Source organism: Canis aureus, chromosome 28, assembly GCF_053574225.1.
Source record: "Canis aureus isolate CA01 chromosome 28, VMU_Caureus_v.1.0, whole genome shotgun sequence".
Classification (NCBI taxonomy): domain Eukaryota; kingdom Metazoa; phylum Chordata; class Mammalia; order Carnivora; family Canidae; genus Canis; species Canis aureus.
Window position 1 is genome coordinate 41265988 of NC_135638.1, and position 18564 is coordinate 41284551.

At 43.0% G+C, this 18564-nt stretch overlaps 1 long non-coding RNA gene across 2 annotated transcripts; it reads left to right on the forward strand.

Annotated features, from left to right (window-relative positions):
* The first annotated feature begins 4401 nt into the window (after positions 1-4401).
* On the forward strand, positions 4402-17944 carry LOC144300676 (uncharacterized). Of its 2 annotated transcripts, XR_013367485.1 has the most exons (5): positions 4402-4759; positions 4928-5093; positions 11913-12058; positions 12585-15888; positions 17210-17944. It is a non-coding gene; the product is annotated as an uncharacterized LOC144300676 (long non-coding RNA). The 2 variants fall into 2 exon arrangements; XR_013367484.1 differs by having other exon boundaries at positions 4402-5093.
* The last annotated feature ends 620 nt before the right edge of the window (positions 17945-18564 follow it).

An 18564-nucleotide genomic window follows, 5' to 3' on the forward strand; every position in this document is an offset into this window, starting at 1 on the left:
TAATTTCACACACACACATACACACACACACACACACACACACACACTTCAGTTTTCTCTCCCAAGATTTAGGTGGTCTCTTGTATGTTTCAACTGTAATCTTTTGCTCAAGAGGCTGTGACTTGTTTGTTTGTCTTACAATGTTTTAAAGAAATGTCCATTACTTCTCCACCCTGATAGACTTCTGAATTAGGTGAAACAGAGACAAGCACCTTGTATCAGTCCTTCAGGGGGTTCACAGAAAGGGAAGAAGAGACAAACACAATCATTTCAAATAATGTCTGGAGTCAGGGACCATGGTTCCATTCCAGAAATACAGTCTGCCTTCTTCAAGATTGTCATCAACTGTAAGGGGGATGTGGCAAGGCTAAATAAAAATGCCAAAAGATTCTACACCATTCTAAACTTGTGTTTTCCTTGATTCAGCATTCTCTTAGTTGCTATAAACTTTTTGGCCATTTTGAAGAGTTCTTAAGAAGTTCATTCTAACTATTTCTGCTCATTTTCTCATATTTCTATGGAGGGGTCAGTGCTGCCTACTCTGCCATTTTGTTGACCCACACAGACAAGAGGTTTTTTTATTTATTTATCTATTTTTTTTATTGGAGTTCTTCTACAAAGAATCCACTGAAGCATCTATTTAAAGAAAAAGCCAGTATCTGGGTACCTGGAAAAGGTGTTAGATATATTAGATAATAGCTATCTTAGGCAAAAGGGATCTTCCTATCAGAAATTTCCTTCCTTCCCCAGCCCTAACTCAAGAGAAAGAAGGGAGGATGGAGAAATACTCCCTTTCTCCATGCCGAGTCCCAAGCCTAGATTAGGATTGAGATCTAGGGCCAGAGTGAGGGTCAGATCCAATTAGATGGGAGAGTAAAGTTTTTATTTAATTCAGAATGAACTTTCAATACCTGAAAGTAAACAAGAAAGTTACAGGCTGTGGACAAAATCTCATCCCAGGGCAGTGAAGGGATCTTCAACTGGATTAATTAAAAATAGTATTGTTTCCTACTTTGCATGTTCACAAACTAAGTCCATACAATACATGGCTGACACACATCAACAGAAGATTAGTGGAGGAAAATGAGGGGCAAGAGAAAGCAGGAAGTCAGATTTGAATATATTTAACCCACTGCTCCTTCTTATAAGTCAGAAAAAAAAAATAGGGCAAGAATTAAATTAAACTTTTAACATGACATACAAGTGCATTATAAAACTTAGGATCTAAATGTATTCTCATTGCACTGACTTCCTTGCTGTGTTAAACAAGATATGTGGGGGGTGGGTGAGCATGAGCCTATAACATCCCAGGATTCCGTCCAGAGAGAGCCCTTCCTCACTTTCAGGCCTATGAAATGGCCAAGGCAGAAAATCCAGAAAGCCTGCTGCTGGGATCCTGCAGAGGGTGTGCCTCAGCACCAGCTGTGTGGAAAACCATGTGTTCCTCGATGGTTTCTTTAAACTTGGTGCCAGGGAAGCTTCAGCAAGTTGAAAGTCTGAGCTGTGATGAGTATGTGAGACATTCCAATTCCAGTGTTCCCCACAAAATTAAAAAAAGGAGAAATGAGGAAAGGAAGGCTGAAGTTCATGGGAGTATAATAGAGTTTGAACCAACTGAGCATTCATAACCCTACCAATCCCATCTGGAAATGGGGGAAATAAATAGCCACTCTTGTCTTCATGTCTCAGAACTCCAGCCCAGGGGGCAGCAAGGATAGTTGACAGTGTTTGCTCATCTTTTACCCAAGTGGATCCTATTTAACCTGGTTACTCCTTGCCATGCACTTTGGTTCATGTCTTTCTGGTAATAAAGTTGAAATAATTTATTTTCTTGGCTGCTCCATAAAATGTTCTATGAATTCATTCTAAAGGAGAAAAGGAAGAAGGAGGAATAAATGTGGCATTGGCTTTTCAATTGTGGTTTTCATTTCCATAAACCTTAGATCACAAGAATGCATGAGATATTTACACAAATCTTTCCACAATTCCTGTGGCCTTTGGGGGCATAGCATTTGCATGACTTCACCACCATGGCTGGCGTGTGCTTTCTCAGCAGCTTTGCTTGCAATAGGGAGCAGTCCCTACTAGGCTTGTAGCTCTGTGTGTGTGTGTGTAGGATTTGTCCATATGTGTGCAGAGGAAGAGAGAGAGAGAAGAGAAGAGAAAAAGAGAAATTGTCATTTCTTTTTTCTTGTTTTTTCTGTAGCAAATACAGCTTTGCAAAGGGATTCAAATTTTTCTACATCACAATTTGGTGAGTTTCCATTTTGTAACTGTACACTTCTAGATAATTTCTGTGGGAATGGCAAAGTGAGAGGACCCTAACTGTGGAGGCTGAGGTCTCAGTTTTGCAGCAAGGAGGTGTGAGGGCTGATCTGGCCCAGACAAGAAGAATGTAGCAGATTTAACTGTGAGGAAAGTGGAACCCAGATTCCACTTCTCTGTGAGTCAGATTTCTGTGGCTGCAACAAGTTCTCCAAAAGCTAGGGGACTTAACAACTGGGGGTGTCCTCGGGCTAAGCAAGACCTTGGCATCAGCTCGGGGAGCCCACACACAAGCACGGAATGCACAGTAGGTCCTGGGACAGAGCAATGCCTAGGCCATGTATAGCTGTTTCTCATGTAGACAGCCCCCGCCCAAAAAGACTTCAAGGGCCAGCTGTGTGCATCAAGTTAGAGAAGTAATGTGCAAGTCACTACACCAAGCCACCCAGCATCCTGGTGGAATACAAATGAATCATCAATTCACCAGACACTACACCAATCATCTTCTTTCTTATTTCTCTGATTTTATATTATTGCATACTAAGAATGCTGACATCACACCATCAGTATAAATGGTAGAAGATCCAAGAGGATGGTATGGAGGTTGGGAAAACACAGACCTTATGCAGCAGGAGACACTTGCCATTTTAGCCCTCCTTCTACATCATCCTCATACCACTTGGTCTCTTGCTTTGGAAGAAAAAGCACAAAGTTCAGCTAAGTAGACCTGCATCTAAATCCTGTCCACACCATTCCCTAGCTATGAAATTTTGGCCATATTCTCTAGCTTCTCTCTGTCTTTCTCTCTGTGACTCAGTAGTCTTTTTATAAAGTAGAGAAAATGGTCTAAAAATGTTGTGAAGATGAAATACAGTGCTTCATGCAATGTACCAGTGCAATGCCCAGGGCTCAGTAAACTCAGGAATTTCAAAAAGGCACCAGTTGAGCCTGAGAACTGTCCTCTAATGCAGGTTTATAATTCTTTTGATTCCCCTGACACCTGCATTGGACAGAAGCAAAAATCTCTGCCCTCATGTGAAACAGGACTGTGTTCGAAGTAGGGAAACACAAGGCATCCAATGGGATTTGTCCAGTGATTAACAGTCAGCATGTGGGGGTTTGTTGGCCATAGGAATGAGGCATGGATGCCCCAAATGAGGGCCCACAGTATCTGTGAGAGTGTGGTCCCTGCAAGAGCAGATGCATGCTCTGATTCCAAGCAGGAATGTGTGTGCACAGCCAGCTCCGTGGATGTATGTCCATGCATGCACTGCCACAAGGTCTTTCCCAATGTCTATTCTTTATGAGGTTTCCAGGGAAATTTCGTGTACTTTCATGAAGATTTAACAAGAAGCAACATAGTTTTTACTATACGCAAATTAAATAGCCTGATCAAAAGTTTCAATACATTTTGATATTTTAATGTGACATTAGGGCTCTGTTACATCCTGGAGAGCTTGAGTCTAAGTCAAGGGCCCTGTGCTCCAAGTTCCTCAGGAGCCGGCAGCTCACAGTGCTCTCCTGGGGTTGGTCTTATCTTCTCCCACTGAACAGAGGCAGCTCATCTATCTCCTTAAATGAATATGAAGATGGCTGGCTGGGCTGTGATACAAGGCATTGTCAGCATTTTTATTCTATATCATTTAGCACCTAGAGAACAAAGCTACTAGATTTTAAGTCAAGACCTCTATAAGCCTAAGAATTCTGCATCACTATTCTTAGTTTAAGCTGGGGGCAGGGAGAATGATAAAGTTCTCCCACAGAGGGAAAAAACAAACCCATTATTCTTTTAAAAGTCAAAGTATCTCAAATCTCCTGATAAGAACATAACACCCCATGCAGATCTCCGTGAGGAAGCCCTTCACTGTGGTGCTCAAAATATTATCTAAGAATGGATTTTTTTTCTGTGCCAGCAAGCTCTAATTCTTTATATATTATAACCAGATCAGGCAACTCCTCATGGACTGTGATTCTAACAGTGTTTGAAGTTAATCTAAGAAATGATTTAAGCAATACATTTCACAAACCAAGTAAAAAACACAAATAGAACCATACAGAAGCCCTCTGAGAGTCTTCTTTGAATAGTGATTCACTAGGCAACAGGATATAGAACAGCCTGTAAGCAGTGGAAGCTGTCTGAGGCATAAGTGAAAATTCCGAGAACTCTCCTGACTGGTCCTTGAGAGCAGAGTTAGGAGCAGTAAGCTGAAGAAACCCCAGGAAAAGCAGGACACATTTCCACTAGCCATGTAGCGGTTTGGGAACAATCTGTGACAACTCCCAGATGAGTGACTTGTTTTCCTCTTTTTATTCATAGTTTTATAACACTGGCATACACATTAAGGCAGGTCTGGCAGGTGTAGTTCTGGATTTGGTTTCCTTAAAGAGCTTAATCAATGACAGTGAATCTCAACTGTCATTCACTCACTTAGAAACTCAACATCAGCACTGAATTAAGACAAAATTGAGAGAATCTTCCGTTCAAACCAAGAAGGTACAGAACAATACCTAGAAATGCAAAGCCTGTAATGATAGGGGGAAAAGCAGGTTCACTAAAACACTTCACTAACTGTAACCCCTAAACTTCTTATGGTTCTACTTCTAATCTAATGCCTATAAATCCAGCTCAATGTATAATCAAGTTGTATTTCTTCCTCCATAGCCTCCTGCAGCTTATGTTCAGATAAGTGCAATTACATACTCTCAACTGACCAAAGCTTTGAATAATTGTTTAGTCCCAAGCAAAGTGACAATGATAAGATCTCTAGGGACAACGCATGATAGAGTCCAGTTCATCCTCATCAGAGCACCAGAGGACACAGCCATCAGTAAGTGCATCTTTGTTTTTGGCCAACATTCCTTTCTTCAACTTTGTTTATTTTGAGGTGCTCCATGTCTACCTGGCTCAGTGAATCCTAAACTAAGGACACAGACCTGGGCAGTGATCACCATGGTGAAGCTAACACACAATATATGCTAGCCAGAGCCCTGCAGAGACAGCCAGCTTTGGGGAGGCTTCACCTCAGTTTCACTTCTCTGGACATCAGAGTTCCCACTTTTACTAAGTGAGGGATGGGTAGAGGTTGCATGATCTCTGAAGGCCCTACCTACCAGTGTCTTAGAAAAACTCTATTCTGTTTTACTGAAAAGCCACCATACCTGCTGACAGTTCCCTTAGCCAGCTTCAGGACTGAACTCTTAGTGTCGACCCACTGGTTGTCATAATGTACAGAAATCCTTTAGATAGAGAAAGAAGGAAGGTTAAAATATCTATAGCTACCCTCTTTAGACCCAAATATATTTTTGCTCTAAATTCCATCCCTGACCCTCATTCAAAAACCATTACCTCTACTTTTGTTCTATATCTACATCTGTAGTTTAGTCCAGTTATTTGATGCTCAGAGGTAGTTCAGAGTAGGCAAGCAGGCATATTTCACAGAGTCAAATGGAAGCTGGGGACACAGATACTGGTGAGAAAGTAAGAAGCTGCCAACAGGTCATTCTGGATATATTATCACAGTCAGTTTCCAGTAGGCCTTCTCTCAAGGCAAATGATTTAAACAGCATATTGCTGAAGTAGATTCTTCACAGACACAGGCTGGTATGACAGATGGGCATTATTATTCATTTGAGACAACCAAGTAGCAATTCATATTTTTGTGCTTTCTAAACCATCATCTACCTGTCATTTCATCATGGTTTCAGTTCTCTTTGACTGAAAGAAATGAAAACCTGCTTGGCCAACTTAAAGTAAACAGCAATTTATTGAAAAGGTATGGAGTAGTTCACAGAATCTAAGGAAGACATGAAGAACAGGGCTCAGGACCTCTTGGTTAAGAAATCCACATTGCTAATTTTCAACTTAAGTCAGGAAGCCAGTGACGTTTTCCCTGGGATACTTTGTCATAATGAGAATCCCAGACTCCAGATCATTCTTCACACACCTGGAATGTTATCTTTTTTGAACTGATGTTCCCAGTCTGTGCAGTATATATGCAAAGCAAAGGCAATGTCAACACGTGCAAGAGCTATGGCAGATCCTAAACAGGTAAAGCAAATGCCCAACTAAGGCCAGCCTGGACTGTATCTTTCCTGCTTTGCTCATCAGCCATGAAGGCCTTGGCAACATGAGATCCCTCCACAATAGTGGTGTCTGGGCATGGGATGCCCAGTCCTGAAGAAGCTAGGTTCCATATAATCAGGCTGTGGTATTTCTACCCACATGTAAAAATGTATTAGAAGCACAGTTGGCCCCTAATCTATCCAAATCTCTATCAGTGGGGAATGTACTCAAATTGTTCCACTGTACAGAGTGCATTGTTCCCAGACAAACCTCATTAAATGTATAATAGGGGAGTAGTTAGAAAACACCAAGGCCTCTTTGGTGAGTTTAGATGCTGATCTTTACTTAGCCACCCATGCTGATGACCAAAAATTATGCAATATTAAATTTCCCTCAGTGAGATAGACTTTGGCAGAAGATTGTAAAGATAAAAACATAGAGTTTAAGTCCAGAACCCCAAAAATTTATATGGCTGTATTCAGGTCTCTTAATAGCCCTTTCACAGAGCTCTTGCTGGGCTTCTATGAGATCATGTTATATACATTGTCCAGTACAAGCTACACAATGCAGAGTAGCTAGCACTAAAAAAAAGAAAAAAAGAAAAAAGAAAAGAAAAGATTTTAACACACCTTTCCAATTTCCTAAATATCTGCATCAACTTAGAATTTAAATGCTACTTCAGTGAGTATTTCAAGCATGTGCATACGTGGAAGAAAGGGAAAAGGCTGATGGGAACAAAGGCAGAATGGATGACAGAACACACAGAGTCAGCTGGTAACTAAGCGGGAGAGACTGGAGGAAAGGCAGGCTGGGGGCAGACCTGTGGGGACAGGGTGTGGCCAGAGGACATGAGCAGCCTCAGACCCAGATTCCCAGGCAGTGAGTGTGTTCTAGGATACCATAGGTAGCTTTTAAAAAGTAAAATATCTGGCCTTTAAGTATTTAAACTCAACCAACATTCTTTGTAAGTTGTTGGATACTGTGTGGCTCCCAAGCATGATGTGTGTGAGGAACTACCGTCCATTTTCCAGGCCATTCTCTGGTCCCTCCCAAGCACCCTTCTCTCTTACCCCTTTTGCAAGAAGCCACCTAGACAGTTTACAGAACTCAGGGAAATCTGACCCCAAGTCTGGCCCCTCACATCCCAATCGCCCTCATCAGTGATGAATCTGGAACTCCACCTGCAGTCAGTCAGCCTCAACTTCCAGGTGGACGGAAAGCTGTGGCCTCAGGAGTCACTGCTCTTCAGGGTCCACCATGAAGACACATCACTGCAGACCTGGAGCCTAGGGCCTTACAGTGATATGAGAAATACCTTCTTTGATTGTTTAAGCCACTTTGAGGTGCTCTTTCAATGACTTACAACCAAAAGCATCCTAAAAAATCCACCTGGTGAATGCAGCAGAAAGGACTACATCCCAGCTGCCACTAATGAGCTACTGAAAATCTGATTTCCTCATCCACAATACGAGGAAGTCTGCCGTGTTTCTGTGATTCCTACAATCCTTCACCCTTCTAAAGGTCGGTCTTGATGGTTCTTCTGTAAAAAATGGGCCCCCTGGGACCAGGGGGAAAGTCAGGGTACAAATTACATACAGTGGGGATTGCAAAAGAACAAACTACATCACTTAGTTAACTGGCTAAAAAAAATTAGCTAACTTGTGGAAGCTTCTAGTCTGATGACTCTTCTCTTTAGTCCCTGAGGTTACTGTTCTTCTTCTTCTATTTTAGTTTCACCCTGAGACCAGGGTGGAGTCATTCTCCTCAGCTCACGTAAAATAAGGTCTTTTTCCTCTGGGGTCTTTGACACAATCATATTTAAATTCTTATTGAAAATATACTTGGTTAAAGACGCTAGCCTCTCCAACTCAGAGGCCCCTGTTGCAACCATGATATTGCTGTCTTTTCTCTGTCTGTGGGTTCTATCTAATACTCTACACCTTTATAACCTCCTGTCTTCTGAGAAAGGACCCTTTTTCCTTCACATCAATAACCCTGACTATAACTACCCTCCTAAAGCCGCAAAGAAGTCTACTTCCTCCATGAGTCCATTCATTCACTCAAAAATATCCCCTGTCTACATCTTCAGGTTAATATGTCAGAGTCACTGTGGAGTATAATAAGTTAAAGAATATGAGGTCTCTGCTCTTAGGGAACTGAGAGTATAGCAGGGGGTACACAGGTGCAAATAACTCCAATCTTAGCAGTGTCTGATGATGTCATGGAATGGATCCAAATACAGCTAAAAAAGCTTGGGAAAGGGGCTAAGATTTTCAGTTGGAGGAATTCTGATAATAGCTGCTTGGATAGCATGGGATTTCAGCTCTGTTTTAGAGGATAGATTGAATTTGAACTGATAATGATGGTGAGGTGAGGGCATTACAGACAAACAGAAAAGGCAAAGGCAAAACAGAATGGCAGGAAAGGTGGGGCACAGTCCGGAAGAGGCACTTAGCACAGTGTGGCCGTGAGGACAGGAAGCAGATTAAAGGAAGCTAGGACACCAGGTTGAGCCCAGGTGCTGGTGTTGGATCCATGGTAAGAAAACATAACTTTAGTAGATGATAGAGAATCAAATTTCATAGTTATCACACTGTTTTTAATTTGGTTTTTAGTCCAGTTCACCATATAGTAGATTGTGAGATCTGTAAGGATTTCTACAGCTGTCTCTCTCTCTCTCTCTCTCTTTTTTTTTTTTTCTCTATAAACTCAGCACTTAGCTTTTTGTCTGGCATACTTTGGGTTCTTATGTTTGTTTAATGAATAGTTGAATTGATCAGATCTGTACTTTTTGAAAAATAATCTAGCAGCTGGGAGAGAAAAGATCACGGTTTCAGTGGGGGAGGTCTGAAGAATCTAGAAGTAGTTAGGAATTCAGAAGGAAAGAGACGAAAAAGAGAACAAAAAAAGAATGGATTAGAAAGCCATTGGATGAGCACGAGGTGTTATACTGTATGTTGTTAAACTGAACTGCAATAAAAAAATATATACCAATAAAAAAGAAAAGAAAAGAAAGCCATTGTGAAGGAAGAACCATCATAAAGGAAGGCCTTGATGGAATGGGAACACTGATGTTGGGAACATTGCAGGAACTTGCTGTTTTATTTTTTCACTACTGTGTCTCCAACACCAAGATTATAGACACTAGGCTGTCAGCATTATTTGAACAAATGAACAAACATATTACATTTCAGATGATGGCAATTCAATCACTCATAAATGTCTGATTTGGTTAGAAATATGGGCCTGGCATTTAGGACAAAGCATTTCAATTTTAGAGTCATCTCCAAAAAAGACAGGTGTTAAAGATGCAGCCTCACCCATCCAGTCAGGAGGAAAGAGTAGAAAAAGGAAGTAGGGAAAGAGTTGGCAGGTTCATGGCTACAGAGAGCAGAGCAATTTCTAGACAGACCCTGACTGAACAGTTTTGTCAAATATTCTCGAAAACTTAATGGAAATGAGGATTAGGTCTTGGCCATGAATTTGACATACTGGACGTCACTGGTGACCTTCAAAAATATAGTTTTAGGGGTACTTTGGTAGCTCAGTAGGTTAAGCATCTGCCTTCAGCTCAGGTCATGATCCCAGAACCCTGAGATAGCCCTTGTGGGGCTCCCTGCTCAGCAAGGAGTCTGTTTCTCCCTCTCCCTGCTCATGCTCTCTCTCTCAAATAAATAAATAAATAAAATCTTAAAAAAAAAAAAAAAAACCCACATATTTTAGTATTGTGGGTATGAAAGACAGGTTTTATTATCCCTGGTCAGATATCACAACACACAGACACAAACTCAAAGCATGCATTTACACTTTCATGTAGAAACAGACACCTTTGTCTCTCTCTTTAGGGAGTGGGGTCAGCCCCAAACACACTCATTTTAAGGCATCAATTAGGGTTTTTTTTTTTTTTTTTGCCAAATGGTAGGTGACTACATGGGGATTTTATGGTGGGACATTCAATTTGAATGGTCAGAGAAAGTGGAAGATAAGAGTCAAATAGAAAGAGCTGAGTTTAAAGCACACCCAGCTCCAACACAAAATGTAATTCCACCATTAAGGGTCTGTCTCAGGAACCTTCCCTGAGAACTGGAGGGGCCCAGCCTCCAACCATCCAAAATGGAGTGAGGAATGCCGGACTCGCAGGAATTTGAGCCCATCCAGGGCAAACCCTGGTCTAAACAACACTGAGGTGACAGCAAAGCAGATTGCAATCCCCAGTTTACACTAACATTGGCCCAGGCTTGCTAGAGTCCCTTAGACCAGAAGGACCAGGGTCCCTGGCAGCTCACACCTAACCCCTCCTCTGCGTCCCGATAAGCAGCTTACACAGCCCCTCTTCTGTGCCACAACATTCACTGCAAGCATGACTGGAATTGTCCCCAGTAAAAAAAAAAAAAAAAAAAAAGGACTAAATATTATTAGTAGTCTGGAACATCATCTATATTAAAAATCTAAGCAAGGGGGAAATGAATTCTTTAAAACAAAGAAAAGCCAGAGTTTAGGAAACTCTGATGGATGTCAAAGGCCTCCTCTCTCTTTGGAGGAGCCATTTCCCTCTCGTTTCTGCAAAATACTGCACTTAGGAAAAAAAAAGGGGGGATTAAAAGCCCAAACACGTGTTTTGTGACCTCAAGGCATTTTAGCCCGAGGCAGTAACCCCGAGGCGGCGGAGAGGAATTAGACGTTAGGAGGCCCTGAAGGGAGCAGAAGTGCTCGGCGGGTTTCCACAGTGGACGGTTGGGGCGGCGGCCGTGTGCGGAGCTCGAGGTCCCGCCCGGCACCCGCAGGCCCGCAAGGCCGCCCCAGGGCTCCGCGAGGTCGCGCCGGCGGGGCGGGGCGGGGCGGGGCGGGGCGGGGCGAGCGGGCAGCCCGGCTCCCTCCAGCACCGCCTGCAGACCGGAGCCGCGGCGTGGCCTGCGGAGGGGCGCCCGGGGCAGGGCGAGCCAGAGGCCGGGGGGTGAGCGCGCAGGGGAGGCCACGGACGCCGGGCCCGGGGCGCCGCTCCGAGAGGTCCCATAAAAGTGCCGTTTGTTGCGAGCCCGCAGGAAGTGGAGGCAGCTTTGGCACACGTGGCCACGGTGCTAAATTAACTGTTAACACAAATAATCAAAGTGCAAGACCCATCGAGCGGCTGGCGCCAGCGGAGCGCGGGGGGGGGGGGGGGGGGCGGGCTGCGGGCGGCAGGTGGAGGCCTGGAGCGGGAGGTCGGACGGGTGGTGGGCGCACTGGTACTACTAGGCAGGGGAGCAGAAGGCGCAGCCCCTGAGTGCGGGCGTGGAGCCTTACTGGCAGTGAGACTGGTAGCTATGGAGGGAGCAAAAAATGTCAAATCCGAGGGGGGGGGGGTGCTGGGGGCAGGCCAGGCCTCCGCAAGCCTGCGCTGATGAGGAGGTGCAGAGACCTTCTGAGCAGCTCCCCAGGGAGAGTCCCAGGAAGGAGAGCATCAGAAACCTGCTTTGTGAGTACATGCTTCTTGTTTTCCACCAGTAGAAAGGTCGGAATCTTTTTCTAATTTTTTTTTCACAGGCCACCTCTGCAGCCTTGCTCTGTGAGTTGTGTGCCCAAAACCATCACCTTCAAATTGCAGGTAGAGAAACTAAGCGAGTGCTGCGGAAGTGGACTGACCAGCTGAGGGCTGGGCCTCCTGATCCTCATGCTCCATAAGGGCCCTGGGTGCCAGGTGACATCTACACTGCCAAGAGCTGGGAAGGAATGAAACCCCTTTTGAAGGAGGTAGGAGAGGAGGCCCAAGTCATGGCATGTGTTTTAGGGTGCCCTTGCAATGATCCTGGAATCAGAAAAGGGTCCTTTCTGGAAAGAACTTTTTGAGAAGATTCTTAAACACTGATACCTATTCTTGGGTAAACTATTTTCATCCAGGTGTGTCTCTAAGGATCAAACAAAGAAAAGTTGAATCAGAATTAGCCTAGCAAATAAATTAGAAAAAAAAAAAAAAAAGCAAGAGAAAAATTGGATAGCAACCTTAAGATGCCTCAGTGAGAAAGAACACTGTCCTATTTTTACTACATCAGAATGGTCAGCTTCTAAAGGATGAAATAGAAGATCAAATTGGTAATCTGGCATAATTTAGTTTTTATGAGCATTTAGAAACTGGATTTAACTTTAGTGCATTTATGTCCGGCACATCTGTTTATATAAAACTAATGAAAAACAGGAGAATCCCTCTCTTTGGAAAAGGTATAAAAAATATGATGTAGTGATTAAGAAAATTTTAACATGCCACTTTAATTCCTATAAGGTGTCTTCATAAGAAAGGAAGATGGTGGAAATCCATCCTCCATTACTTCCCTGGATATTCAGAGTAACTCTGGGAGACAGGTGTGGTCACCAGTCCCACACCTCGCATCGGGGACCCCAGGCACAGGATCGGGTGCCACCAAGGCTCATCAGCTAGTACCTGGGATTTGAACCCAAGGCTATGTCTGGAGCCTGTGCTCTTTCAACTGTCCCAGAAAGAGATGGTCCAGAGAGGTAACAAGAATGTTATATCCCTCTGTATTCATTTGCTTGTCAAATACTTATTGAGCACCTACCATGTGCCAGGTCAGGAGCCAGGATCCAAGGAGGAAAAGCAAACAGATGGGATTCCTACTTCACCAGAGCCAACCAGCAGGCCTCCCTGTGGAGCAGGGAGATGGGCATGAAGTGAAGCTCCTCACAAGTGACTAATTACAGGTTGTGACTTTGTGGAACTCGGTGGAAGCAGAGTGATAAGGTTCTCTCAAATAGAAAAGGACAACGACCTCACTTTCCTCCCAGCACGCCTCATAATGACGATGAGGACACTGCCAGGAATATCAAGAACTCTATGCAGGGTGTGCCGCTGTATGCCAGCCCATGTGCCAAGCACCTTCGCAGACTGTTCACTCCTACCAGTAATCCCACAGTTGAGTCTCTCTTGTTATCCCCATTTTTTGGATGAGGAAACCAAGATCTCAAGAAATTAAGGGCATTCCCCAGGTTTCATAGGGACAGGGCAGAGTCATGTCAGATCTTATACTTTCTTAAAGCTTGCTTCCTTTTCTTTGTGTCCCAGGAGCATGTCTATGTAACATAAAAAAGGATGCCACTCATGCTTTCATTGCAATATTGGGAAAGTGGTGCCACATATAAACACAGGGCATATTGCAGGGCACCCAGCACAGAGTGACCAGACTTGGGGCTAGGGGAGCAGGCCACCTACTCTACAGTGAATCTGCACCTTTCTAAGCATAGACAGAGCCTTTAACTTCTGTAGGCTAATGATGATAATACCAATAACAATGATCACAGCACCCTGCCCTCCACATGGTCACCTCACAAAATCTTTGGAACAACTTGGGTATAAGTACTATTATTCCCTTTCCAGAAAGGAAGAAACTCAGATAGCAAAAGTTTGTGTACCTCACATAGTTTAGACCTGAGAATCAGAACGCAGGTCCTCAGGCCTCCAAAGCCTATGCTCTGGCCACAGTGGTACACAGCAACTCTGCAAAATGAAACAAGGTACAGAAGTTTCTCTTCCAGATCTCTTGTGCAATAATTATAGGGTGAAAAAAGCTACAAATTCAGTTCCTTGTTTTAAAAAAAAAAAAATTTAACTAGGCCAGGTAAACAGAATGATATTTGTACTAGCTTGGTCCAACTCTAAAGACTCATAATGGAACATCTGAATTAGGTCAGAAAGGACCAGGTTACCCATTAATTGTGTCCCAGCTTATGGTGCCGGTTGGCTCTGGGCACAAAGGCAGCCTACACAGCCCCTCCTTAGCTGCCCAGAACATACCAGGAGCAGCAGAAATGGGCCACATTCCCAGGCAATCTCCATTGTGCCCACTCCACATGGTACCCAGAGCAGAGGAAAAGGGGTCATGTTATAGCATATGATTGTCAGCCCACTCTGCAGGAAAGGTGAGCCTGTCCCACCCAGGCTTCTTTCCCTTTGTGGCTAGTTCTCCTTATGGGTGACAAGGAGGATCCCACTGAAGTCATCCAAAATATTTACAACCTGAGGCCTGGATCACAAGGAAAGAAATCAGGCAACCCTCCCTCATTGCTGCTATCACATTGACAACCAAAGTTCCAGCAAATTTGGATGGTCAATCCAAGAAGCAGTTCGAGCATGTCCCAAACAGAAAACATGTGATTGGGTAAAATGGCTCTCAGCTCCCAAGGCCTCTCCTCTTCATGGCTTCTGCAGCTCTGTCCCCCTCACCTGCCCAGTGAGAGCTCGGCAGCACCCACCCTGACAGCCCCCCAGTAACAGCCAGCTCTGATAAGAGCCTCTTAGATTCTCTATGTACACAACTGATAAGACTTGCTGGAGTTTTCTCTTTTTACCACTACTCCTAGGAGGAAGAAATCCCTAGAAATGGAATTTTAGAGGCCAGAAATTTACAGAGGCCTATAAAGCAGTTGATCATTCTGCATAATCACAAGACTGTCCCTGTCTAAAAGAGTAAATTTCCAATAAACCAGACTGATGTGGCACTTTGAACTGAGGGTCCCAAGACCTGGGTTGCACGCCTGTCAGTTGTATGCACCTAGGCAGACCCCTAGGTCAAGACTGAGACTGCCCCAGTGCCTATGGGGCTTGTGCCTGACACACTACAGGACTTTATGTGGGACTTTCTCAGTTGCTATGCAGATGTAGTGACATGTGCTGAAGGAGGCAGAAAGATTCTTCAAAAATAAGAACAAAAAATATTTTCCCCTCTGAGTGCAGAGGGCATGCTGTTAGACCTTCGCAGATTCCAAGGACAGTTCTCCTAGAATCTCAGAGTATCTCCCAAGTAAATGGCCCTTACCACCACTGGATTCATTTAGACTGACTCGCACAGCATGTGTGTTGGAGAGTCACAGCCACCCTTGAGACTGGATTTGGTGAAGAACAAACCAACTGGGACAGCTACAGAGGCAGCTCTGGCCAAGGGCGGAACACCAACCCCAGGCTTCACCTGCTCTCCCACAAAACCCTCAGATGGATGGCACCTCCACCCTCCGCCCTCTATGGCCTTCCTATACATCTGGGCATCCTGTGTCATCTCCTGCAATGAACTTTCCCAGACTAACCATATCTCTTCTCCAGAGTCGTACCGACTACACTCCCATAGTAGCACTTGGTATGAGCTTCTAATATGGAACTTGTCACATGATAGATATTTGCTGCCTTGTCTCCACACTGCCGAAATTTCCTGTGGCAGGAATGGTTTTCTATGCTCACGTGCAGTCTCACACATACAACTGCACAGATCCTGAGGAAAAACAAGCATGCCTTTTATGCCTGCGGTATCACCAAGAAGTGCGAGGTCCTGTACTAGAAATAGCAAAAGGTCTTTCTGAACAAAATCTAAAGGCCAGTAAGAGTTCTATGAGCAAAATCATCAATAGCAAAAGGCCCTCAAAACCAACTTATGTTTGCCATAAAATACGAATGTGTTTTTGTAGAAGGCACCTGAAGGCACGATATTTAAATAACATCTCATCATTCCATTGGATTTAAAAAGCCAGAGACATAATATTTCAGTTTTAAGATCACAAAATTGAGACTGAATTCCTTGAAGGTAAGATCTGTGTCTTATTTATCTTTCTATTCTCCATAGAAACATGGTAGGCACTTATTAAGAATTAAATCAATGAACGAATAACAACTGATAACAAAAGAGGTGAAGAACAGAAACAAGGTAATATTGATAAAAGCATTAAATTAGTAAAGAAAAACTCATTTCAGATTTGTTTTTTAAACTCTTTTTATTAGAGTCAGGCACAGCAAACCTGAACAAAGTTCTATACTCCCCACTCAAGAGAGGTGAAACAGAACTCTGAGGAGTCATAATGCTCTTAACAAGATCATTTAACATATTCTATTGTAGTTCTTTTTATGGGTCACATATCCTTAGCACACAGCATGGCTTTTCCCCTCTAGGCTTCTATTTCTGTTCAAGTGAAAAGTTTGGGGTCAGCTAAATTTGACACCTCTTGTGAAATTCCAGAGGCTCAAACACTAATGGAATTTAAGACAAAAGGATCTTCTTTTTTTTTTTTTTTTTTTTTTTTTTTTTTAGAAATATACCCAGGAGGTCATTATGGGCATCTTATTAATAAGACAAAAAGAAACGTGGAAGGGAGTAGAAGGGAAAATAAAAGCAACCAGACAGAGTATTAAGTTCTTACAACAAACATAATTTTGTGGTTGTTAACATTTCCAAACCCCTTAGGTACTTGATTGCAGTATTGAAGAAAATATATAATTTTTTTTATTAAAGAAAGTTTTCCAAACTATAAAATGTTTTCATACCAAAACAAAACCAAACAACCCAGTTTAGCAGCTATTTTCTGTTTTAAAAGAGGTATGGAAGCTGTTTCTAGATATAGCTGGGTTCGCTGCCTGTCCTGTTCTGTCTCCAAAGTCTTTTCCAGAACATCCAAGTTTTATCCCAATGTCAAGCTTCCAAGACTTGGTCACTTAGCTACTAAGGATTGCTTTGAAGCTTGTACACTTTGGGAGAAGCGTGGGAGGAAGGAGGGGGAAGAGCAGTAGGAGGGGGTGGACATGGAGACCAAAGCTGGCCCTCCCTGCAGGAGCCTGTGGCAGGACTGAGCCCACTGCAGTCTCCACAGGGGTCAAATGGCATTTCAGCCTCATGCTGGAGCTCTGTTCCTTCCTGTCTAGAAACAGGGTTTTCCATTTTATTCTCCAAAGTAGCCAAAAGTATTGCACATTTGCCGTATCAAGCCCAAGGAAAATAATACTACGAACCAAATAAAATCGGAAAATAAAACAAAATTTTAAAAAGTAAAATAAAGCACTTGGTCACCAAACTTTTGCAATCGCAAAGAAAGATGTCTTTTATATTTCCTGTTCTATATGTATTTTTCATACAGACTCCATTGTCAGCCACGAAGTTACCTTTACCAGGAAACAGATCTGAACATTATAACAAAATCTCCCAGATATTTCAGGCCAGAGCTGTTTAAAAAAAGATGTCTAAAAATTCCGTTGTCGTTGAGAGTTCTCCAATCATAGCCATGGTTTGTATGTTTTTTGTCTTTGTTGGTGTTGGAGAGCATCAGAATTCCACTACTAAAATCACCCAAGCCTCCAGAGAGCTCAGAAAACTAATTCACTTGAAATCAGTGTAATTTATTTCCAGTTTGCTCTACACAATTGACAAGAATCAAATGCATCAAACTTCAGACTTAAATTCCACCTCTGCCACCACTGGTTCCAGGACAACAAACCTACTTCTCTCTACTTGTTGTCTAACTTAAAGGAAAACACAGGGTTTTTTCTGAAGACTGTATATCTTCCAAGAGATTTCAACAAGAGTTGTCATTTGTTTTTGTTTTTTTTAAGTTTTGCACTTTTGTAGATTTGGCAACCACAAACAACCTAATGAACAAAATATAATATTCAAAACCAATGACTTTTTCTCTGACAAATTATTTCTCTCCCTCAAAAAAATCATTATGCAAACTTAGACTTACTGTATCTACAAATAAAATAAGCATACATTCCATTTTGGTGATGGTCTCCTTAACAGGTTGTGTAGGTGTCTCTGGGTTCCACTGTTACAGATTTCACTAGGACTGTTCTGCACACCATCACAGCCAAATAGGAATGAGTGGTGAAGATTTTAGTCCTAAATGCGTTGATAACAGCAGATGGACATTTCTAGGGCTTTATTGCACATCACACCCTATTGTTGTTACAGTTTTATGTTGTTATTTGTTCTTCTACCTTTTAGTTGGTGGTAGGAAGTGGATGTTGAGAGTGTAGACAAAAAATAGATTTGATGTGTGGAGATTACAATCTGACCTTTGTTCTGGTCAGCCTGCTGCCCTCCGCAGCTTAGGTCATCCCATACCACATATGGAAGTCCAGTTAATGAGAAAAGCAGACATTCTGTGGTGGAGACAGCAAGACTGGGTTTTAATCTCCTAGGGAGAGAAGTGATTTCATTCCGTGGCTCTAGATAGAAGTGAATCAAACCCTATCACTTCTTCATCCCCTCCCTGTACATTTTTGCACCACAGCTATCCTGACTCATCTTTTGCTGTTGTTTTCTATGTAAAACACTGGGTTCCTCTCTGTCCACTACCCTTCTAGCCAGTCCTTGCATGCTAGTCTCACAAGCTGGATCACCTTCTGCTTCCCTCAGGGAAACCTGATTAGGATCTGCAAAACGTTTGCTTTTTCTCTTTCCTATCCTGCTCCACAGTTGCAGTTTCTGGGAACA